Source organism: Lissotriton vulgaris, chromosome 3_1 (genome assembly GCF_964263255.1).
Source record: "Lissotriton vulgaris chromosome 3_1, aLisVul1.2, whole genome shotgun sequence".
In the NCBI taxonomy this organism is placed as follows: Eukaryota; Metazoa; Chordata; class Amphibia; order Caudata; family Salamandridae; genus Lissotriton; species Lissotriton vulgaris.
Genome location: NC_141689.1, coordinates 74,518,984 through 74,543,154, shown reverse-complemented (window position 1 = coordinate 74,543,154; position 24,171 = coordinate 74,518,984).

Genomic DNA, 24,171 nt, shown 5'->3' with positions numbered 1-24,171 from the left:
GGGCGGGCTTGCAGGCACAATAACAAACAAAGAAAATGGCCGCAACAACACAGCGCTAGCACCACGAAATCGTCACAGCACAAGTGGGGAAAGTTATTGCAAGAGTGGGCAGAGGCACCTCTAAATGTGTGAGCAGCAGTTAGAAATTATAGTAACCCTTAAAAAACGCAGCAGGCAAAATAGCGAGTCACTCGAGCGATGTGGGCGGAGCTTACAGCTGATTAGCGCTATCGGAGTGCAGAGCCCAACCTAAACACAGCTGGTGGCAAATAAATACAAAGCGCTACGATATCCAGAAGAAATGCAAAGCGCTACAATACCCAGATTTCAGGGAGCCTGGGGGAGCGACCAATGCTGAGCGAGGTCAGGTTGGTCACAGCGGACGATCAGGAGGGTCCGTTCTATGTTATCCGTGGGAGGGAGGGTCCGCAGGGAGGTGTGATTGGGGAGGGGGGCGGGCTTGCAGGCACAATAACAAACAAAGAAAATGGCCGCAACAACACAGCGCTAGCACCACGAAATCGTCACAGCACAAGTGGAGAAAGTTATTGCAAGAGTGGGCAGAGGCACCTCTAAATGTGTGAGCAGCAGTTAGAAATTATAGTAACCCTTAAAAAACGCAGCAGGCAAAATAGCGAGTCACTCGAGCGATGTGGGCGGAGCTTACAGCTGATTAGCGCTATCGGAGTGCAGAGCCCAACCTAAACACAGCTGGTGGCAAATAAATACAAAGCGCTACGATATCCAGAAGAAATGCAAAGCGCTACAATACCCAGATTTCAGGGAGCCTGGGGGAGCGACCAATGCTGAGCGAGGTCAGGTTGGTCACAGCGGACGATCAGGAGGGTCCGTTCTATGTTATCCGTGGGAGGGAGGGGCCGCAGGGAGGTGTGATCGGGGAGGGGGGCGGGCTTGCAGGCACAATAACAAACAAAGAAAATGGCCGCAACAACACAGCGCTAGCACCACGAAATCGTCACAGCACAAGTGGGGAAAGTTATTGCAAGAGTGGGCAGAGGCACCTCTAAATGTGTGAGCAGCAGTTAGAAATTATAGTAACCCTTAAAAAACGCAGCAGGCAAAATAGCGAGTCACTCGAGCGATGTGGGCGGAGCTTACAGCTGATTAGCGCTATCGGAGTGCAGAGCCCAACCTAAACACAGCTGGTGGCAAATAAATACAAAGCGCTACGATATCCAGAAGAAATGCAAAGCGCTACAATACCCAGATTTCAGGGAGCCTGGGGGAGCGACCAATGCTGAGCGAGGTCAGGTTGGTCACAGCGGACGATCAGGAGGGTCCGTTCTATGTTATCCGTGGGAGGGAGGGGCCGCAGGGAGGTGTGATCGGGGAGGGGGGCGGGCTTGCAGGCACAATAACAAACAAAGAAAATGGCCGCAACAACACAGCGCTAGCACCACGAAATCGTCACAGCACAAGTGGGGAAAGTTATTGCAAGAGTGGGCAGAGGCACCTCTAAATGTGTGAGCAGCAGTTAGAAATTATAGTAACCCTTAAAAAACGCAGCAGGCAAAATAGCGAGTCACTCGAGCGATGTGGGCGGAGCTTACAGCTGATTAGCGCTATCGGAGTGCAGAGCCCAACCTAAACACAGCTGGTGGCAAATAAATACAAAGCGCTACGATATCCAGAAGAAATGCAAAGCGCTACAATAATCAGATTTCAGGGAGCCTGGGGGAGCGACCAATGCTGAGCGAGGTCAGGTTGGTCACAGCAGACGATCAGGAGGGTCCGTTCTATGTTATCCGTGGGAGGGAGGGTCCGCAGGGAGGTGTGATCGGGGAGGGGGGCGGGCTTGCAGGCACAATAACAAACAAAGAAAATGGCCGCAACAACACAGCGCTAGCACCACGAAATCGTCACAGCACAAGTGGGGAAAGTTATTGCAAGAGTGGGCAGAGGCACCTCTAAATGTGTGAGCAGCAGTTAGAAATTATAGTAACCCTTAAAAAACGCAGCAGGCAAAATAGCGAGTCACTCGAGCGATGTGGGCGGAGCTTACAGCTGATTAGCGCTATCGGAGTGCAGAGCCCAACCTAAACACAGCTGGTGGCAAATAAATACAAAGCGCTACGATATCCAGAAGAAATGCAAAGCGCTACAATACCCAGATTTCAGGGAGCCTGGGGGAGCGACCAATGCTGAGCGAGGTCAGGTTGGTCACAGCGGACGATCAGGAGGGTCCGTTCTATGTTATCCGTGGGAGGGAGGGGCCGCAGGGAGGTGTGATCGGGGAGGGGGGCGGGCTTGCAGGCACAATAACAAACAAAGAAAATGGCCGCAACAACACAGCGCTAGCACCACGAAATCGTCACAGCACAAGTGGGGAAAGTTATTGCAAGAGTGGGCAGAGGCACCTCTAAATGTGTGAGCAGCAGTTAGAAATTATAGTAACCCTTAAAAAACGCAGCAGGCAAAATAGCGAGTCACTCGAGCGATGTGGGCGGAGCTTACAGCTGATTAGCGCTATCGGAGTGCAGAGCCCAACCTAAACACAGCTGGTGGCAAATAAATACAAAGCGCTACTATATCCAGAAGAAATGCAAAGCGCTACAATACCCAGATTTCAGGGAGCCTGGGGGAGCGACCAATGCTGAGCGAGGTCAGGTTGGTCACAGCGGACGATCAGGAGGGTCCGTTCTATGTTATCCGTGGGAGGGAGGGTCCGCAGGGAGGTGTGATCGGGGAGGGGGGCGGGCTTGCAGGCACAATAACAAACAAAGAAAATGGCCGCAACAACACAGCGCTAGCACCACGAAATCGTCACAGCACAAGTGGGGAAAGTTATTGCAAGAGTGGGCAGAGGCACCTCTAAATGTGTGAGCAGCAGTTAGAAATTATAGTAACCCTTAAAAAACGCAGCAGGCAAAATAGCGAGTCACTCGAGCGATGTGGGCGGAGCTTACAGCTGATTAGCGCTATCGGAGTGCAGAGCCCAACCTAAACACAGCTGGTGGCAAATAAATACAAAGCGCTACGATATCCAGAAGAAATGCAAAGCGCTACAATACCCAGATTTCAGGGAGCCTGGGGGAGCGACCAATGCTGAGCGAGGTCAGGTTGGTCACAGCGGACGATCAGGAGGGTCCGTTCTATGTTATCCGTGGGAGGGAGGGGCCGCAGGGAGGTGTGATCGGGGAGGGGGGCGGGCTTGCAGGCACAATAACAAACAAAGAAAATGGCCGCAACAACACAGCGCTAGCACCACGAAATCGTCACAGCACAAGTGGGGAAAGTTATTGCAAGAGTGGGCAGAGGCACCTCTAAATGTGTGAGCAGCAGTTAGAAATTATAGTAACCCTTAAAAAACGCAGCAGGCAAAATAGCGAGTCACTCGAGCGATGTGGGCGGAGCTTACAGCTGATTAGCGCTATCGGAGTGCAGAGCCCAACCTAAACACAGCTGGTGGCAAATAAATACAAAGCGCTACGATATCCAGAAGAAATGCAAAGCGCTACAATACCCAGATTTCAGGGAGCCTGGGGGAGCGACCAATGCTGAGCGAGGTCAGGTTGGTCACAGCGGACGATCAGGAGGGTCCGTTCTATGTTATCCGTGGGAGGGAGGGTCCGCAGGGAGGTGTGATCGGGGAGGGGGGCGGGCTTGCAGGCACAATAACAAACAAAGAAAATGGCCGCAACAACACAGCGCTAGCACCACGAAATCATCACAGCACAAGTGGGGAAAGTTATTGCAAGAGTGGGCAGAGGCACCTCTAAATGTGTGAGCAGCAGTTAGAAATTATAGTAACCCTTAAAAAACGCAGCAGGCAAAATAGCGAGTCACTCGAGCGATGTGGGCGGAGCTTCCAGCTGATTAGCGCTATCGGAGTGCAGAGCCCAACCTAAACACAGCTGGTGGCAAATAAATACAAAGCGCTACGATATCCAGAAGAAATGCAAAGCGCTACAATACCCAGATTTCAGGGAGCCTGGGGAGCGACCAATGCTGAGCGAGGTCAGGTTGGTCACAGCGGACGATCAGGAGGGTCCGTTCTATGTTATCCGTGGGAGGGAGGGTCCGCAGGGAGGTGTGATCGGGGAGGGGGGCGGGCTTGCAGGCACAATAACAAACAAAGAAAATGGCCGCAACAACACAGCGCTAGCACCACGAAATCGTCACAGTACAAGTGGGGAAAGTTATTGCAAGAGTGGGCAGAGGCACCTCTAAATGTGTGAGCAGCAGTTAGAAATTATAGTAACCCTTAAAAAACGCAGCAGGCAAAATAGCGAGTCACTCGAGCGATGTGGGCGGAGCTTACAGCTGATTAGCGCTATCGGAGTGCAGAGCCCAACCTAAACACAGCTGGTGGCAAATAAATACAAAGCGCTACGATATCCAGAAGAAATGCAAAGCGCTACAATACCCAGATTTCAGGGAGCCTGGGGGAGCGACCAATGCTGAGCCGCCGTGGCCCGAGTGGAATGGGCCCTCAGCCCAACAGGAGGCTCCTTCAGAGCCAAAGAGTAGCACGCTTTGATGCAGAGAACGACCCACCGTGAGATGGTCCGTTTAGGTACCGCCCGTCCCTTCTTCGCACCCACGTAGCCAACAAACAGTTGGTCATCCACCCGGAACTGGCGAGTGCGATCCATGTAAAATGAAAGCGCACATTTTGGGTCCAGACGATGGAGCCGCTCTTCATCCTTTGAAGGATGCGGAGGCGGGAAGAAGGAAGGGAGGGTGATGGACTGCCCGATATGGAAAGCAGAAACTACTTTGGGCAGGAAAGAAGGTCTAGTCCTCAGAACCACCTTGTCAGGATGGATGGACAAGAAAGGAGGTTTGACAGAAAGAGCCTGGAGCTCACTCACCCTCCTGGCAGAGGTGATGGCAACCAGGAAAGCCGTCTTTAAAGTCAGGAGACGGAGAGGGCAAGAATGAAGGGGCTCAAAGGGAGCACACATTAAAAAGGTTAGAACCAGGTTCAAGTCCCACTGAGGCATCACAAACGGAACAGGTGGATACATGTGTGTGATGCCCTTCAAGAATCTCGTTACAATTGGGGACTTGAACAAAGAAGGCTGATCAGGAAGCCTAAGAAAGGCTGAAAGGGCAGAAAGGTAGCCCTTGATAGTGCCCAGAGCAGAGCCCTGCTGGGCAAGAGAGAGAAGGAACAGAAGAACCTCGGAGAGAGGGGCAGAAAGAGGATCCACAGCCTTTGCTGTGCACCATGCCACAAACTTGTTCCACCGACAGGCGTATACCGATTTCGTGGAGGGACGCCTGGCTGCCAGAATTACATTACAGACTTCAGGAGGCAAGTCAAATGGCCTCAACTGCCGCCGCTCAATCTCCAAGCATGGAGGTGGAGACTGGACAGGTTCGGGTGGAGGACCGTCCCCTGTTGCTGCGACAGAAGGTACCCCTGAAGAGGCAGGCGGATCGGGGGACCGACTGACATGCTGAGTAGCTCGGGATACCAGTACCTTCGAGCCCAGTCCGGAGCCACAAGGATAACTTGGGCCCGGTCGCGCCTGATCTTCTTCAGCACTCTGGGCAGGAGTGGTATAGGCGGAAAGGCGTATAACAGACCGCAACTCCACTCGCGCCGAAAGGCGTCGCTGTGCGAGTGCCGTCTTGGAAACTCCAACGCGCAGAACTGATGACATTGCGCGTTCTCTTCTGTGGCGAATAGATCTAACCAAGGCTCTCCCCATTTCCGAAAGAGGCCTTGCGCCACGTCCGAGTTCAGACGCCATTCGTGATCCATCGAGCACCGACGGCTGAGTTCGTCCGCCCTGGCGTTCAGAGAACCTGCCAGGTGTTGAACCGTCAGAGTCATGCCCTGACGTTCCAGCCACTGCCAGAGGCGCAGAGCCTCCTGGCAAAGGGTCCACGACCCCACCCCGCCTTGTTTGTTGCAGTACCACATGGCGGTGGTGTTGTCCGTGAACACCTGCACTACACTCCCGTTGACAAATGGGAGGAATGCCTTCAGTGCTAGACGAATCGCCCGCAGCTCCAACAGGTTGATATGGAACCGGGACTCCGCCGGAGACCAGATGCCTCTGATCTCCGCCTCTCCCAAGTGGCCTCCCCAGCCCTGGAGGGACGCGTCCGTCACGACAACGTGCTCCGGTTGGGGAAGGGAGAGGGACTTGCCCCTGACCCAATCGCGGTCCGTAAGCCACCACTGCAGTCGTCTCGCAGTGCCCTCTGAGATCAAGACGTGGTCGGACAAGTTGCCCTGATGCTGGGCCCACTGAAACTTCAGGTCCCACTGCAGAGCCCGCATCCGCCACCGGGCGTGATGCACCAGAAGGATGCAGGAAGCCATCAGCCCCAGCAGCCGCAGCGTCAGCCTGACCGAAACCCGGGATAGCGGCTGAAAGATGGGAATCAACGCCTGAATATCCCGGATCCGCCGTTCCGGAGGATAAACCCGAAACTGCGCCGAGTCCAGAACCGCTCCGATGAAAAGGAGCTTTTGAGAGGGACACAGGTGTGATTTCGGCACATTGATGGAGAACCCCAGGTCGTGCAAGAGGTCTGCCGTCATCTGGAGGTGGTGGACGACTGTCTGGGGCGAGCCCGCCTTCAACAACCAGTCGTCTAGGTAGGGGAAGACTGAAACCCCTAACCTGCGCAGATGGGCTGCGACCACCGCCAACACCTTTGTGAACACCCGTGGGGCGCTGGTAAGGCCGAACGGGAGCACGATAAACTGAAAGTGCTCCTGGCCTACCGTGAACCGCAGGTAACGCCGGTGGGCCGGCAGGACGGGGATGTGAAAATACGCATCCTGCAAGTCCAACGCTACCATCCAGTCTTGCGGGTCTAGGGCAGCCAAGACCTGAGCCAAAGTCAACATCTTGAACTTCTCCTTCCGGAGGAAGCCGTTGACGTTCCTTAGATCCAAGATAGGACGTAGGCCCCCTTTGTCCTTCTTGGGTACCAGAAAGTAGTGGGAATAGCAACCACGTCCTACTTCTGGCCCAGGAACGCGCTCGATGGCCCCCTTGGCCAAGAGGGCCGTAACTTCCTCCTGCAGAAGTTGCAAGTGGTCCCCCGACACACGGTGGTTCTGCGGTGGCATGGCTGGAGGAGTGGTCTCGAAGGGGAGGGAGTAGCCCCTTCGGACGATTTGCAGCACCCACCTGTCCGATGTGATCGTGCGCCAGCGGGCGTGGTGATGGCGAACCCTGCCACCCACTGGCGTCACGTGGGCCTGAAAGCACGGACTAGAAGGATTTTGAGGCAGATGCTGCGGGGGGAGATGTGGCCTGACCCCGCCGTTGTCCCCGACCGCCTCCACGGCGGTTTCCACGGCCGCCACCGCGTTGAAGTGATTGCTGCGGTGCGTGGCTGGCAGCACGTGTGGGGGCGCCCCTTCCGTGGCCACGAAAGGAGCGAAACGAACCCGTTTGCTGGCGCTGGGTCGAGAGACCCAAGGACTTTGCCGTGACCCTGGAGTCCTTGAAGCGTTCCAGCGCGTGGTCCGCCTTGTCACCAAACAGATGACAGCCATCGAACGGCATGTCCATCAATGTGTTCTGGACATCTGCCAAGAAGTTGGCGGATCTCAACCAGGCGTGGCGATGAATCGCCACCGTCGTGGACATCGCTCTGCCTAGCGAGTCGGTCGTATCAAGACCACATCGGATAGAATATCTAGCTGCATCTCGGCCCTCAGCTACAGCTTTGCCGAGTTTTGCCCGCACCTCCATGGGGCATTCTGGCAGCAGCTCCGCGACCGTATCCCACACAGAGTGGGTGTAGCGGCCCAAGAGGCAAGCGGTGTTGCAAGACCGCAGTCCTAAACTCAGGGACGAGAAGACCTTCTTGCCATATTGGTCATACCTCTTGGATTCCCGATCGGGCGGGGCCGACGGGAATGCGGACTGGGAGGTAGAGGCCTGGATCACCAGGCTCTCAGGGGTGGGGTGGGTGGACAGGAACTTGGGGTCGTCCGGACAAGGACGGTGTCGTCTGGCCACGTTCCGATCAACAGGCGCACCTGAAGAGGGCCTGGACCACGTGCCCAACAGAACGTCTGATAAGGCTTCGTTAAACGCCAGCAGAGGCTCCTGTGGGCATGACCGCGGTTTGAAGACCTCAGTGAGGATGTTAGGCCTCACGGCCGCGACGGGGAGCTCAAGGTTTAAGGCCTTGGCAGCCCTCATCAACACCACTGAATAGGCAGCTCCCTCCTCCGATGCCACGGAAGGAGGAGAGACAAAGCCAGGGTTAGGAGAGTCATCCAAACCACTGGCGTCCCCCAAATCACCTGTCCAGTCCATGTCATACTGACACTCGGAACCCGCCGGAGGAGATAGGGCCCTCATGGCCACGAGGAACGCCTCTATCTCCTCAGGCGTCGCACCTTGCCCAGGGACCTGAGGGTATGGGGCAGGCCGCGCCGGCGACTCTCGCGGAGCCGCGGGGTTGGGGTCACCCGAACCCCCGGCCGCATCGCGCGAGCGTCGGGGGGAGTCAGGGGTACGATGACGACGCCCCGACTTCTTGTGTTTCTTACCTGATGAACTCGATGAGTGATGTCGACTTCCGGAGCGCCCGGCGCGGCTCCGCGACCGCTCCCTCGAACGCTCCCTGGACCTCCGGCCGGACCGCGGCCGCTCTCGACGCGGGGCTGACACCCGGAGCTCGAGTAGCTTGCGGGACCGCTCCCGCCTAGCCTTGTTAGTCAGAGCCCGGCAATCGACGCAGGCGTCCACGTCGTGGTCGGGGCCCAGGCACCGGAGACAGAGTCGGTGATGGTCCGTGACCGACATCGTGCGGTCACAACCGTCACAGTTTTTGAAACCGGGCAGCCTACCAGGCACAAAAGATAGAGATAAGTTGAAATAACTTGGTCAAAAGACCGGGTACCGCTCTTCAGATCTGCGTCCACTGGCGCGGAAAAAAGAAGAACTGACGTCAGCGCGCGGAGGCGGCGTCTATATACTCCAGCGACGTCATCACGGCGCACGACGCCGACGACGGACGCGGAGCCGCAGGAGACGCCTGCAGACGACGCCTACCGAATCGCAAGGGTACTGCTACGCAAAAGTTTCCGGATCCAGACTGACGCCTGGGGATATTCTAAGGTAAGGAATCTAACACTAACGTGTTTCTTTCAGATATCTCATTCTATCCAGACTTTACCCCGGCGGTTCAGGCGGCAAGACGGGAATTTCTTCCTGCTAAACGTATACTGTTACAGGCGCAGATCCCATATTCCTTGTTATATCCAGCCAAGCTGAAGGTCCCGGTGGACGGCACGCCCCATTTCTTTACGGATGCAAAATCGGCATTGAAATTTGCAAAACATGTCGGAGGGAAGACACCCAAGAGACAGCAGGCGGGGCTGGAAGCAGCAGGAGGGCATCTGAGTGACAATGATGGACATGGGGTATCGTATAAATAATATGTCGTCCTTGCTTTGACGCTGAGGCAGAGGGCCAAGATCCAGCTGACCTATCTGGGCACGATAGGCCTAATGCCATTTGCCACATCATTTCTAATAGTTTTTAACTACTGAGGTTCTGGGTGTGCTGAGGCATCCGGAGATTTCGCGGCCACCTTGTATAATGCAAGGTAGTTGGCCGGTATTGTTGCGCCCCCAAGGGGAGATTCCCTTTTTTTATGCATATTTGGTTAGGTTTGAGCTCATGGAAGGGTACTCTGCAACCTAATTGGAGGGATTGGAGTGGGCGGGGGGAAGATGGGAGGGGATGTTTTGAGATTAAATGCCAGTCACAATGTACTTTGGTGTATAACTGATGTCTATTGTGATAATGCCACGTCATGTCATGGATATTGCAGAAAGATTGTATAGCACGGCTGCACACATAATTCCGATAACACATTGAAATATCTCACTTGGAATGTTCGGGAACTCAAAGATGGCAGAAAATCGAGGCTAGTTCATACTTATCTTGCTCGTCACAATATCAATATCTGCCTATTACAAGAAACACACCTGAATGTTACACCATCCCCAAAACTCCGCCATAATCGATTGGGTCATGTGTACTCGGCCATTTACTCCAACTATGCCTGGGGTAGCGGTACTGATTAAGCGTGGGCTGGCGAGAAGGTCTGATTCAGAGAGACCCGGACGGCCGTTATATTTTGGTACAGGGGCGGTTATGTGGTGTGTCCATCCTCATAGTGGTCGTATACGGCCCAAATGTTGATTCTCATGATTTTTTTCACACTGTATGGTCGAAAATTAGGGCAACCGGCTATGACACGATTTTACGGGGAGAGATTTTAGCGCCATTATGGACGATGTATTAGATAGAAAGGGGACTGCTAGGACTCTACATCCGGCAGCCAGCACAGCCCTACAAGAGATACTTGAGGATGGTGGACTAATTGACATATGGAGAGACAGGCACAGCTTACTGAGGGAGGGTACTTGTATCTCTGATCACCATAATGCTTGGTCCCACTTAGACTATTGGCTGATATCCCGGGATGTGGCTGCCTGGACCACCGACGTGAAACATATGCCCCGATCCCTGTCGGATGATGCCCCATGCCTGTTGAATTTATCGCTTTCTCAAATGCTCAGGCGGGCATTCTCATGGCGTCTCCCACTGCATGCCCTACTGGATGAGGCCTTTAAAGAGGAGATCAGGAAAGATATCACAGATTACTTTGAGATCAATGCAGGGTCTGTAGACACCAAGAGCACCCTCTGGGAGGCCTTTAAAGTAGTCGTCAGAGGTCAATGTATAGCTCGTCAGGCGGGGGTGTTGAAGGCTATAAGAGGCTCCCTAGCGTCCCTAGAGTCTGCCATCAAAAGTCTCGAGACGCAATACTACACTGCGGAGGATCGGGAAACTACCAGTCTGCTAAAGGCAAAGTTATTAGAGTATGCTGAGGAGGCACAGGACGAGGTGAAATTCCTTGGCAAATATGCAGAGGCCAGACTATACGGGGAGGGGGAGAGACCAGGCCGCATGTTGACGGGCATGATTAGGCCCTCCAGAACTGCGACATACATCCATGAGATACACGCCACGTCAGATACTGTGATTAGAGACCAAAGGGAAATATTAACTGTCTTTTCTGGCTTTTATTCCAACCTTTACACTGCCACTCAGAGTGCTTGCCCGGAGGGTATTGAGTCCTTTTTGGATTCAATCTCGCTAGTCTGGTTTAACAACAAACACAGGGAGTATATGGATCTTCCAATAACCATTGAAGATGTTATCCAAGTCATCAAAAGTCTGCCCCTGGACAAGGCCCCTGGCCCGGATGGCTTGACCACCGCCTTTTACAAGGCGTATATGGAGGAGCTGGCGCCTAGACTTCTAGCGGTGTACAAGGAGGCATTGGAGGTGGGGAAACCGCCTGCCACTATGAGAGAAGCCATGATAATTACGCTGCTGAAGCTCGGTAAATCAGAAGAGGAGATGTATTCATACAGACCCCGCTTGTTGATAAATGTTGATGCTAAAATACTGGCCAAATTAATAGCTGACCGGATACAGCCTATGCTACCCCTGATAGCTCTCCCTGACCAGTCGAGGTTTATCCCGGGGCGATCGACGTCATATAACCTGCGCACTATATTTTCCACATTACATTACCTACATCCTAGTGTGCACGCTGCAGTGGTGTTTTTAGACGCCGCAAAAGCCTTTGACACTCTTGAATGGCCGTATTTGTTTGCCATATTGGCTAGAATGGGGTTTAGTCCGCTCCTTACCAGTAGAATTCGTCTGCTATACCCTGAACCTAGTGACCGGATAAGAGTGAATGGCGTGGTCTCGGACCCTTTTCCTATCTCGCGAGGTACGAGGCAGGGATGTCCCCTATCCCCGTTGCTCTTTGCAATAGCAGTGGAGCCACTGGCAGCGCGTATCAGACAGCATCACACTGCACAGGGTATAGGATTCAGTTCCAGGAGCCTTTTGATTTTGTTATATGCAGATGATGCGACCCTTTATCTCATTAAACCAGAGGTAAACATATACCCAGTACTACGTGAATTCATCCGATTAGGGGTCTGGCCGGTGTTTCTATCAATTGGTCTAAATCAGTCGAATTTCCCTTAACAGACGGTACCCCTCAGATTTCATCTGAATTTCCTCTGAGGTGGGAGGCGGAGGAGGTTAAATACTTGGGCGTCTGGATAAGCAGGGATCTTCACGAAATCTGGAACTTGAATTTAGGGAGGGCTATGACGTGGTTGAAAGGAAAGGTAGAACTGTGGTTATATTACCTAAATTCTGGTATTTATTTGCTAATGTCCCGATCCCGCTCACATCACACTTTTTCACCACCTTAAAATCGCAGCTCGTTACACTGGCATGGGCGGGCGGACAAGCCAGGGCCTCCTGGGACATACTAACGCGGCCTCTGAAACAGGATGGACTGGGCGCCCCAGACATGCATCTCTACGCGCTATGCGCTCAGGCCCAATTTTTACATTTCTGTGTACACCCGACCCTGTTCCAGCCCCAAGTAGTGGTCGAACAAGATGTGGTAGCGCCGATCCCATTAAAGGTGGCCATCTGCATGAAGGCGAAGCGTCCTGGGGGGATGTAGACACGGCCGAGACACTGCGCTGGGTGTGGGAGGAGTTGAGAAGGAGGACCTGTGTCCCGCTGTTGTATGCCCCCTCACTATCCCTGGTGCAAAACCCACTACTACCATGTATTGATGGTGGAATTGCTAAACCCCTGAAGCAGAAGCTAAACCTAAATACATTTGCTGATTTAATTCCGGATAACGAATTCCTGCCCCCCCTCCCACCAGTGGCTACAGAGGGACAGATGGTGCCCGTCTCGGAGCTGTTTTTGTATCATAAACTGAAGTCAGCTTGCCGCACACTAAGCGATGATTTTCCGTCGGCGCCTCCGACCTTCCATGCGCTAGAGGCTTTGGTGGGCTCCCCATCCCCTAGGAGACTGGTAACTAGGTTGTATAAGCAAATGCAAAACACTGCACCTGTGGTCCAGCCTACATCCCTACAGTGCTAGAATGACGAGCTCCCCACTCCGCTTACTGAAGAGCAGTGGGACTTTTGCTGTGGGCAACTTACGGAACTCTGTCCTAATTACAGGTTACGTTAAATACATTTGAAATATTTGCACAGGTTCTATATGACTCCGATTAGACTCCACAGGATGGGGCTGAGGGAGGAGGATAGATGCTGGAGATGTGGATACTCCCCTGCATCATTTTTACACATAGCGTGGTCCTGCACTAAGCTTGAGGAATATTGGTCTTCGATTTTTACATCGGTGAATCAGATTGTGGGACGGGCAGACACCCCATCCCCAGAACTAGGTATTTTGTTCTATGTCAAAGACACCCCACCCAAATTCAGGAAATTGCATGTACTACTATTCCTGTAAGCTAAGAGACAAGTGGCAATACACTGGGGTAGGCGTAAAGCACCATCGGTGAAGGGCTGGCTCGCAGATGTCACTTATGGCAACACACAGTTGGGAACATTTTGGGAACTAATGCCACCCACCTCCAGGCCTCGCGACATTTGGGAACCATTTATGCAGTGGGTGCGAGGGCACCAGAATGAAGATGGGACGGACGGAGAGGCTAATGTATGAATGATGGACTTGCGTGCACAGAGATACAATACCTGTAACTACTTACCACATTGTGTATGTTATAACCCTGATGTACGCTTGGGCGAGGGATGGGGGCATGGAAAGCCACATGTCGGCGCGGGCATCCCCTTTATGATGGCTGTGTTGATACCTTTATGTGTAACTATGTGGATATGATGAGTTCCTCGAGCCAATGTAACTGACTAAATATGTGTACTCGTGCTGCGGAAATGACATGAATATAGGTGGTTGATTTTTAAATTTTTTTTATCTATCAATATGTGACACAGGTTTACAACAGGCCCTGCTATAGATAGTACAAAGAAAAAAGTAAAGGTGATCCACACCACTACAAATACCTCTCAGCAACAAATATTGGACATCATGGAGAGAGGTTCCTTGAATACAGGGCAGAAGATGATGAGGCCATGAACCAACACAATAACATTAGATTGGTGGGCCTCCTGGAGGGCGTTGAAGGGGCAAACATGGTCACCTATCTAGAACATTGGTTGCCACTGGAATTTAAAAACCTCACCAGCCTGCCAAAATACCTACTCAGATAGGTGGACAAGAAGTGAGCAATGCATAGCTGTTATATGTAGATCACAGTTATAATGCTCCATAATGGGTATTCATGATACTAATAAATAGGCAATGGACCTTAAGGGCACTTCACACTAAAAGAGGGATAGAGGTTACTGAACTGGATCTAAAGCGGATCAAAGACGTGTCCCTCCGTTTATCTTCCTGCTCTTAAACACAGGGTAATCTTCCTGCTCTTAAACACAGGGTAAGAACAATACAGTTCTTACAGTTCAAATGTTAAGACAAAGGTCTGTTGCTGCTTTGATCTGAATAGAGTGGGTTGCGAAATGTTTGAGGTGGTTAATACACCCGGTACAGACTGCTCTCTTTGAAAATGGAGGTTTCGGTGAGGGTGTGTGGATGAGGGTCATGCCTCATGATCTCCTGGGAACTGCTTTGCCTCCTTTTGGGACACTGGCTCTGTACTGCAATAAGTAGATAATGACTACTCAATAAGTCAATGGCTGCACTTTCCTTACCCGAATGTGAGAGGGCTGGGGTCGGCCACTAAACAAAACAAGAACAAAGCCCATCTGAAATGCTAAGGAATTCAGGTGGTGCTTTATCAGTAGAGACATTTGACAAGAAAGGAAGCAGCCAGACTATAACACAGGTGGAGGGGGCAGGTGTATTCAACTGAATTTACATCATTGGTTAGTGGGGCCCTGATATTGATTAAAACAACTTCACTAAAGGAACTTCTGAGGGAAATTTCTGACATGATTAAATCTTGACAATTCATATGATTGGTCATCAACAATCAAATCGATGATTAATTACATTATATTACAATGTTTTTTCCCTGATACAGTATATGTGAATCATGGATAATAGGCATACTCTGTGTCCGATATAAAAAAAGAAACAATTTAATAAACAGAAAAATGTGTCTGTACTAAATTAAAAAAAGAATCCAAAGTGCCAACGTGGCTTTCTAAAAGGAACTAGATATCTCTACCAAAAGGGTTACCGGAAAAATGGGAGTGATGAATACAGCCAACAATAAAGCTGTGGTGAGAAAATCAGCGCTGGCTTAATTCTTCGACATGTGTGGATTAATTACCTTAAAACAATCACTTTGTAACTCAAATCTCAAGAATCAGAAATAAATAAGTGTTATGAAAATTGCTTCATGAGAATAGTGCATCGGGGAAGTAAAGAAGGGGGAATAAAGCAAGCAGCCGCGAGCGGAACATGGAAGCTGTCTGATAAGAGGAGGCATCCTTTATTACGAAGCTGGAATCACGCTTTGCCTTTACAACGATGGACACAGAACGAATGCATTGTTACCACGCATTCGTTTTACACGCAAGTCATTTCAACGACTTGCTTTAGGGGCGCATTGGTGTAGTGGTGTTCGATTTTAAGTCCAACACCTTCCGTACTGTTGCGCAGACTGGAGTTGGAATAGTAAATTATACTATTCCAAAGTCAAGCGTCCCCATAAGGCAAGTCGTAATGACTTGAGTGCTAAAGGAATGCATCATAATGATGCATTCATTCTAATCCCGGCGTTGTAAAGGCAGGCGTGCTAAACGTATGCGGGATTCCGTCATACAACTGTCTGATTAGACGTGCTACATATAGGCCTATGAAGTGCGTCTATTTTGGAACCCCGAAGGATACGTGTACATCAGGTCACAAGTCCTAAAAAAAGAAGGAGGTGTGAGAAGTTGGCCTGATATATGATGCTCACTAGTTCTAGTGATCACCTTGTATCAGTTCAAACAACCATTATGGTGATTGGTTGTAAGTCAACCTTATAGACCAGCTATCCTAATGGTAGCATGGACAAAGCAGTCTTAGGCTAAACTCTTTTGGCATGTGAAGCCAGCTGTTTTGCCACATATAACCCCTTGAATATCAAATGAAAGGGCACCACAAAGGTAGTTTTGAAAATAAACAAGATATTTATTAACTAACATACACCTCTGAACTCTTTATGAGATCAGAGGGCTAAGCACATGACAAGACTCTTAATAAAAATACGTTAAGTTGCACAAGTTACAATGTTGCCCTAGGGACACGTCAAACCAGATACTAAACAAGTGGTATAAGGAAATCGATGAAAGGAAAGGAGCTGTCCAGAGGCTGTAGGATCGCTGGGAATACACTACCCTAACCTTAGGTAAGTGGCAGGAGGCCCACGGAGCGCGCGTGCAGAGTGTGAACTCACACGCGAGATGCGTAACAAAGTCAATGGACAGTACAATTTACGAAAAAGGTGAGTACGGACAGTTCTGACTAGTTAGGACTAAAACGACTGGAAATCTGGACACTAGGAGAGTTAATCTACCCTTGAGCACCGAAATGCTCTCGTTACCTCACCCACGGGCTGCGGGTGCATAGGTGTGAAAGTGTCAGGTTTCCGCGTTGAAGTCTATGGAGCCTTGAAGAAAGATGCTGCAGGCGACCAAGAGGAAGCTGTACGGAGCGATCCAAGGGTGGATCGAGGAAGAGGAAGACATGAAAGCAGAGGGGACAATGTTCACAGTCATTAGCCAGTGACCGGAGTGGAACCAGGAAGGAACCAGATGCTGTCGTCGCGATCAAGTGAAGAGTGGACGCTTGACTCTGCAGCCACGTGGACCAGGTGGTGTCTTCGACGACCAGGATGGAGGAACGAGCTGTCCCACACATGCTCTCGGCGGTGTCGGTTCCGGATTCCGCGTCAACAGGCCTTGGCAAAGGCAACCCACGCGGTGAGTGGAAAAGGCGTCTGGTGCGGACCAGGAGGGTCCGGGTGCTTCTCCTTTGCAGGGAAGCAAGGGCCAGTCTGGAGAAACCAACAGAATGGATTTCAAGGATCGTCGTCTAGGAGGCCACTAGCCAGCCGGCAAGTGACCAGACAACCCGGCGAGCAGCAATCAAGCAAAAGGGCCCCACACAGATCTCGTGGATGCTGGAGGGCTGATCTGTGCAGGAACTGCTTGGGGCTGGGACTTCTCAATCCCCAAAGCACTTTGTCGAGGATGCCTCTGAAGTCGTGCTGGAAGCGAAGTGCAGTTTTTCCAAGATGGCCGGTCCCACGTGTCTTGTCGCACCTACAGATCTCAGCTGTGCTGCAGATGTAGGTAGTGGTCGGAGAGGTCTGGAAGTCCGGGTCTCGTCGGGCTCTGAAGTCTGGATCCACCAGGGAAGACGACAAAGTGAACCGCTGGAATGCTTGATGGTGCCTGCTTGTGCAGGGTGGTCACTCCTTGGCCACAAGGGAGATTTCTTCAGTCTTCTGTGGAGCAGAACGTCGAAGTCCAGAGTTTCTTCTTGTAGAGTTTCAAATCAGGATTAATCTAATTTGGAATGGGACCAGCTCCTACCTTTATTCTCCTAAAGGGGGCTGTACTATGACTAGGTCCCTCCTATGGGTGGGACCCGTAATGGGGGTGGTTACACCCCCTATCCTTTGTCCGGTTTCGCGCCTGAGCTGGGGCTGGAGTGCCCCAGCAACTGGTTTGAACTGGTGTATGCACAGGGACACCTTGTGTGTCCCAGGCATGTCTCATTACTTTCAGGCCTGTCCTACCTGTCCATACACAAAATCCTGTCTGGGGTGGTGCTAGCACCTCCCAAGGCAGGAAACCCTTTGTCCAGGCTCCCTTGCTGGAAAGACTCCCAGCAGCAGGAGATCAGACTTGTGTCTGTGGTGGCAGCATCCATTTTGTGATGCTGAGGCTCGAGTTAACTTTAACCGGGGTTCACAGTTACACACATGTTGTGTCCCTCTAAAAGGGTGGAATGCTACCCCCGTCGCCAGAACGGTCGAGGGGGTAGTATTCCAATTCGTATGACACCTTACTCGACATGTTTTGATAATGCTATGCCAAAGTTAGCAATAACCGCAAGGATTATAATGCACTTAAGAGTATATGGTATAGCGTTATCATGGAAACAGCTAAAGGACTTGGTTCCGAAAGCTGCAGACAGGCTCAGCTCATGCTAGAGCACCATCTCACATAATTCCAAGCACTCTGCCTCCAGGATTGTTAAGGCCTGCCATAGGAGTGACTTATAGGAGTATATGTGTCCATTTTAGGGTTAGATATAGGTATACTATATCTAAAGCAAAGGGTGATTACACCACCTTGCCCCAGCTGGGTTACCAGCCAGTTGTGTCAGTTTTGGATGACCAGCTAGGGGTGGCATAATACATGCAGCAGCCCCTGGTAGGCCTTGGGTGCACCTATGCCCTGGGTACCTATGGTACACTGTACAAGGACTTACAAGAGTGACCCAATACCAATTAGATATGTACCTAAGGTACATGGAGTTCATTTTAACAGAGAGAGCAGGAAGCCTGGGGTCCTGGATAGCAGGATCTCAGGCCAACTAAGTCGAAAACCAGCTAAACACTAGGCAAAAAGTTGGGGGTAACCATAGTCAGATATCCACCTTCCTACAGGAGGGCCTAACCAAGTTAAGCAGTATGCAAGTGACATCATGGCGTGTGCCATCCCAGCGCATGATACTAGAAAATTAGGTAGGGGTTCTGCCCAAATCACCCTCCCATACCTGAGCAAGGTACATCCAAAGATGAAAAAGTAGGGTCCCAGCGCATGATGTCACAGCGCATGACATCGCACGTGGCATTACTGGAAGTGACATTAAAAGAAGTGATATCAGATATTAAGACCTCACAAATATGTTTGTTAGGTATATGATGAGTACATTTAAGGGCATTTTGAGATTTAACAAATTAGATTTTGCGTTGGGGTTGTGACGAAAAAGTGTCGCAACCCTGATGCAAAATCTGGGCCTCAAATAATACTATTTTTGTCTTTAAAACCTCACCACTGAGGAGGAGCTACGCTGGCAAACAAGATGGCTGCTTAGGCTCCCGGATCCGCCGACCTCCGTATCCCGCCACAAAATCCTGTACATTATCCTGATTTTACGCCCAGCCCCTGTGTGAATGAACTGTTCCTCATTCCGATGGTGAAATCCGGAAATTTTTATCGGCTGCTTTGACGAAGTTACATCGAGTTGAAGATTGTGGCCTACTCCAGCAGTGAAGCCGGGGCCTCGAGTATCTGCAAAGCCAGGCTGCAGTGCAACAACATCGGCTGAGAGACCCAGGCAGGGTCCGGTCAATCGTAGTGGAGGCTTCTTTTACGCCCGAATTTGGCGGCGATTGTTTTCTCTGCTCAGCATTGATGGAGGAGTGACTTTGCTTGCTACTGACTGTGGGTGGGGGTCCCTGTCCCCCAGACCCGGTGTTGGTCCCTGCCGGGGTTCAGTGAGTCGGGGCCCCGGCCTGCGGCGTTAAGCCGGGTAAACGCAGTTGCAGAGAACGACGGGTCACCCTCCTCGTTTGCCCTTTCGTGATCCTGTTTGTCCCCCCCGGAGATGCCAGATTCACCCGGGGTGGTGATTGTGATTGGTATCGGGCATGAGACTATGGATCGAACGGTGCCTGAGTCATCGCTGAGGTCAATATTGGCAGAAATTTGGGCATTTCACTCACAAGTGGATGTTTTATTCAACAAACTGGATGCAAGCCTATCTGAGATGCTGCTTGTGGTACCGGACCCTGCCCCACTGTTGGAACAGCAATCTGCAGCCATTCAAGCCGTGGCCATTTTGACTCCGTGCGAGGACCCCGTGGGGAAGCGAGTATTGAAACCATCGGATGGTGCCCTGGAAGACGGTGTTCCCGAGGTCATGAGTGTACCACCGCACCTTCCATCACTATTGACTTTGGAGGTATTGAAAGGCGTTGTAGACTATTCTCTCATCTGGTGGTCGTCTTCTCCCTTCTTGGAGATTTTACGACTCCGGGGCAAGATACATCGGGACTGTCCATCTAGGAGAAGGAGACTTTCTGCATCTGAAGTTCTCGTGGACTTACTATCTACGAGTGGTAACGGATTGACTCTCGATGACTTCCTTCTTCTCTATGACTCCTTTGTGTGCTTTTGGGTCTCGCTGGGGGGGGGGTTGTGTGCTGGTTCGAAAGGGTCAAGGTTAAGATCAATTAGATCGGGACGGTTTGGAGTGGCTATTGTGGATGTTCGATCTGCAATTGTTTGATTTAAGAGGCTGGGCGGTGTATCACGGTGCCTCCTAATTTCTTTTTTTTTTGTAAAATTTTTATTTTGCAAGTTATACAATAGAAGAAGAAAAGAGAGGAAAAGCAGAAGGAGAGTGAGCAAGAGAGAAAAGAAGGAACAGGCGACATCGGTCTTTTTGCGATAGGGGATGTCTGTTTCTGGCGGGGGGACTAAAGGGGCTGGGAGCACATACGGATATGCCCTCCTCCATTCTTTTTCCTACTTTTAGGGTTTTAGTTACTTGGGGCGACAGGCACGCTGCGAGTGGGGTTAGGCTGTAGCCATCTGCAGGGGTGCAGGGTGGGGGGTTGGAGTTTTTTTTTATTTTGCCTTTTTTATTTTCTATGGCCTTTTTCTTCCTTCCCTTTCTTTCCTTTAGGATCAGTATAGCTCGTGAATTATTCTGATTTTTACTGTGCTCTGGAGTTTAGTGCTCATGCTTCCTACGTCATCCGGATTTCCGGGTGGGCAGGCCCTGAGAACTGGCGCTTACGAAAATGTATATTGTATTGTTGTTTATTCCGATTCATATGCTTTGTCGCCAGAGTTCCAATTATAGTTCTTCCTAGGTGCATATCCTGTCTCTTGGCCTGTCCCCCGTATTCTTTTCTTTGATTGCATGGCACCTGATCTGTTTATTTAGATAATATAAAATAAAACCTCTCTTACATCCTGTGACTTATTTAAGCGTTCTAATACAAGTTCTATCCTGAATCGCTGCCGTACCTCAGGGTTGTCGGCTGATGAGCTGTGTCGTACCGTGATATAATGGGTCCTAATTATGTTTAGCGGCCGGCCCCTGCGGTTGTAGGCCCATGCTTGTATTTTATGAATGCTGCAATAAAGGTTTTTCAAATAAATAAATAAAACCTCACCACTCAGAAATTGGAAACACGGAGCAGCATGCTAGTAGATCTGTTCTGCTTAATTGGTTGTAAAGACTGATATTAAAATATCTTATGGGGTTAAGGCACATATTTCAGAGATCTTTGTGTGCTCAGAAAATCTCAGGGAATAGTAATAAGGGTAAGATAACTCTGGAGGTTAACGATTTTGCTGGAGAGATCAGTGTGTTGTGTAGTCTCAGATATGAATCAAATTAGTATAGAAGGCTAATGTGTCTCCTGAAAAGCACATTATGTAACAGGCAGATGTCAGTTTTTATTTTATGTAAATGGTAATGGGTAAGTGGGTTACTACTTGTAACACAGAGATACTTTTGTTACTCGCAGTTCATAAACTGTAATCCTTCTAATATAGCAGTGTGAGCTATGAAGGACATGTGACTCCGACACCTTGTAACCCTCAATGTCTAATGTAACACATCTTGTACATTGATTTACTCAATTTCATAATTTATTGTAAATGTATATGTATGTTAAGTAAAGCGCTCCGACACCCTGCATTGGGATGAGTAGTTCTATCAAAGATATAAAATAATGCTATTAAAATTATTTGCTTAAATACTGGGACAGGCCAACACATTCTACATTCTTACAGTGCATCCACTTATATCCAAGGTCAAAAGCATTCCTCTCTACAGTTCCTGTGAAGTGATTACAAGCTGTGTGCTTCTTTTTCCCCTCCGTTGCATTTGCATTTAAGTGTGAGGATGCAGGCCGTGCCCAGCCAGGATACTCTATCAAAAGGAGGCTTGATGTCCTCTTAAATTCGCATTTATCTTTGGCCCAGCTGAGGTGGTCATCCTTTGCATACTTTGGACACGCAGTGAACATTCCACAAATGTTATTCAGGATGAGATGGGCCCCCAGGATTCAAAAGTAGCAGACCTTCTGATTGGATCAGCCTATCAACCAGAGGGGATGAAAGTCCAGCCTTAGCGGTCAGTTGTGGTTCAAGACTAGTCTATGATTCTGAAGAGGCGACCCTACACAGGGTCCATGTGAGGAAGCCATTTATGGTTGGGGGTTAACTTGAGGACATTTTCTCTGGGGCCGATGGATTATGGTGGGAGTTTGATAAGAAGCAGCACCATCAGCCAGAGTGCCAGCTGTTCCTGTGAGGCTTGTGGAGCTGGTGCTCTGAACAAAAAAATTGCAGACAGCTGCCCAAGATATGGAAGCTTGTAGCACATCAGTGGAGGCAGAGGGAGACAGGGAAGCATGATCCCAGTGAGATCACTTTGCCAGACCCCTCCCCTGTTCTGTGAGAGCCTGTGTAAACTTCCAGTTGCAATCTTCTGGCGAAGGGTGTCCGGTGTACGGGCCCCCACCTTTCTTTTTGTGACATCTGGGGGTATGAGGGAGTACTGACACTAGTATAAACACCTATGGAGAATCACATACCTCCGCCACCGCCGAGAGTCAGATAAGGGCGCTAAAAGCAGCAGCCGTTCCAGCCGCCACCGCCAAGAGTCACAAAGCCATCATACTCCGCGCCGCCGCTCCGGGGACCACAACACCCGGCAGGCCTCGCGGCGGCGCGAGCTAGGTGACGACACACGCGCCAGAAAGCGCCAGCAGGCGCCATAAATTGAGAAGAACCCCCCGGCAGAGTGGGGGAGAATCACATACCGCCGCCACCGCCGAGAGTCAGATAAGGGCGCTAAAAGCAGCAGCCGTTCCAGCCGCCACCGCCAAGAGTCACGAAGCCATCAGACTCCGCGCCGCCACTCCGGGGACCACAACACCCGGCAGGCCTCGCGGCGGCGCGAGCTAGGTGACGACACACGCGCCAGAAAGCGCCAGCAGGCGCCATAAATTGAGAAGAACCCCCGCGTCGCGGGACGCCCGGGGCTAAGCCCGGGCAAAGGGCGGGCCCTCTACGGCCCTCATCGGCACGAGGAGACAGGGACAGGGCCAGAAACGCTGCAGGAATTACTTGTGTGACCCATTCTTCAAGTAAGACTTACTGCTTTAAGAATTTGCTACCTGCCATTTTGTTTGTACAATACTGAGTTTGCGAGTATTTTGTAAACATGCCTAAAAAATCTGAGGAAGTCCCGCAAAACACTATTGACAATTACCTTGTCCAGACTGTTAAAAAAATAAACATGCAGAGGAGAGAGTCCCTGGGGTTGAGCCAATCCCCAGACTTACGATGTCTGTCCCCTTCCGCATCTATTTTGATTGATGACACCATATTGCAAGAAGCTCATTGCGTGGCCATTACTAGCGGCCCTATTTCTCAAGGAACAACTGGCACATCTGTTAACGTAGCCCCGGCCTCTGAGGTACCCGATGTAGAGGCTGAGGGCGACACTGACATTGACATTGACTCCGAACAGGAGAAACAGACTCGCGTCTCATCGGACGAGCAGTCGCCTATAGGGCATGCCGCCAGGCCAAGACGACTATGCACCAAAAATCCACCAAAGCGGGGCGGGTTACGATCAGGGACAAGACGGAAGAGGGCTATTACCCCAAAGCCTAAGCAAGTGAATAGTGTTGAGGATAAATCAAACCACACATTTGAGGATGCTTTTTTTGAAAAAATTGCTGATTTTCTTGAGTTAAAAATTAACGCTATTATTAAACCCCTAATATCAAAAATTGACAAACTGCAAGTGGAGGTCAAGAAGTTGGGTGGACTTCATACTATGGTTGCAGGTGGGGTAGAAAATATAACTACGCTAGTTACAAATTTGAGTAATAACACAGGGGGAAATGTTGTTGGAGAGGCTGTAGGTGAAGGCGTAGGAAACCAGCTGCCTGAGGAGAATTCATCATCTCATCCACCAACATTGACTGTTAACAATGAGGGTCCTTTATCAGTTAACATTCCAACAGACAGAATCCCTTCGGTCAATATCCCCCCAGTACAAGCTCACTCAACGGACCCCCTACAATTCATAGTTGAAGCCACACCAGTGGTTTTAGTTCTAGCAAATGTCCCTCCTCTGGAAGGGGTAACAGCGGAAAGCCCCACTTCTCTCACAAGCAAGGCCTTACACTGGCTAACCAGTAACATGCGGCTAGCACCAGGGGGAAAGCACTATCTGGCAAGTGTAATCAAGTCAGCAA